Source organism: Hippopotamus amphibius, chromosome 1 (assembly GCF_030028045.1).
Source record: "Hippopotamus amphibius kiboko isolate mHipAmp2 chromosome 1, mHipAmp2.hap2, whole genome shotgun sequence".
Taxonomy (NCBI): Eukaryota; Metazoa; Chordata; class Mammalia; order Artiodactyla; family Hippopotamidae; genus Hippopotamus; species Hippopotamus amphibius.
The window spans coordinates 126520963-126522659 of record NC_080186.1 but is presented as its reverse complement, the minus strand read 5'-3'; the positions used below and the strand labels follow the sequence as shown (position 1 = coordinate 126522659).

At 40.6% G+C, this 1697-nt stretch overlaps 1 pseudogene; it reads left to right on the top strand.

The window, feature by feature from the left end:
* The first annotated feature begins 203 nt into the window (after positions 1-203).
* LOC130839601 (olfactory receptor 4F3/4F16/4F29-like) lies at positions 204-1187 on the top strand (annotated as a pseudogene).
* The last annotated feature ends 510 nt before the right edge of the window (positions 1188-1697 follow it).

Here is a 1697-nt window from a genome sequence, read left to right as displayed (position 1 = left end):
AAAGCTTTCATATACACTGGAAAACAAAAAAAATGCACGTGACTTGCTTTTCTGCAATATTCACTTTATTGCAGGGGTCTGCAACTGAACCCACAATATCTCCAAGGTATGCCTGTAATTACTACCACTATTAACCTTAATAATAAAAATTTCTTTCTCATTTTCTTAGTTATCATTTCAGCACCAGCCCTGTTGGCTGGATCATGGATGCAGGGAATCACTCGTGTCTGAGTTTGTGTTTTTGGGACTCACTCATTCACAGGAGATCCAGCTTCTCCTCCCACTGTTCTCCTCTGTGCTTTATGTGGCAACCATGACAGGAAACATCCTCATTGTGTTTCCTGTGACCACTGATCCTCACTTACACTCCCCCATGTACTTCCTACTGGCCAGTCTCTCCTTCATTGACCTGGGAGCCTGCTCTGTCACTTCTCCCAAGATGATGTATGACTTTTGCAGAAAGCGTAAAGCCATCTCCTTTGGAGGCTGCATCGCTCACATCTTCTTCATCCACATCCTTGGGGGTGTGGAGGTGGTGCTGCTCATGGCCATGGCCTTTGGCAGATGTGCTGCCATATGTGAGCCTCTCCACCATCAGACCATCATGAGCCCCCACATGTGCATTCTGTTTCTGGCTGCTGCCTGGGCCCTGGGTGTCAGTCACTCACTGTTCCAGCTAGCATTTGTTGTTAATTTACTGTTCTGTGGTCCTAGCATATTGGACAGCTTTCACTGTGACCTTCCTCGTCTCCTCAGATTGGCCTGTACAGAGGCTTACAGATTGCAGTTCATGGTCACTGTCAACCGTGGGTTTATCTGTGTTGGTTCCTTCTTCATACTCCTCATCTCCTACATCTTCATCCTGTTTACTGTTTGGAAACACTCCTCAGGTGGTTCACATCCAAAGCCCTCTCCCCCTGTCAGCTCACATCACTGTGGTGCTTTTGTTCTTTGGTCCAGCCATGTTTGTCTATACATGGCCACATCCCAATTCCCAAATGGACACATTTCTTGCTCTCTCTGATGCTGTTCTCACTCCTTTTTTAAATCCAATCTCCTACACATTCAGGAATAAAGAGATGAAGGCGGCAATGAAGAGAGCATTCAGACCATTAGTGACTTTTAGAAAGATTTCACAAATAATGTTTAAAAGACTTTATTCTAATCATCATGTCATCTGTATCTAGAATTTTAGAATTAGATTTTCTTAGTTCATTAGTGATTAATTTTAGTGTTACCACACTCTTTAAGAATGCTCCTCTTCCCTAAAAAGAATGAAGATTTAGACAAAAAACCTTAATTCAAAACTTTTGTAGTTTTATTTGGAGTTGTACATATATGTACTAATTATAGTCATTTCTTTCTAGCTAATTTCTTTGCTTCTTTTTTCTCTCAAGATTATAAATTTGTTGTTTCAATTTATCCATATATTTACTCACAATCTATGTCTTGAGATAACCAAGATGCTGGTTACTCACTTGCCATGGATAATCTCCACACTTACCAATAACGGGTCTTCTTCACAATTTTTGGTGGAGTTGGAAAATACTCACATCTCATCCAAGTTCTTCAGGTTTATTAATTGACATATATACACTACTATATATATAATGGATAACTAATGAGAATCTAATGTATAGCACAGGGAACTCTACTCAATGCTCTGTGGTGACCTAAATGAGAAGGGAATCTCTTTA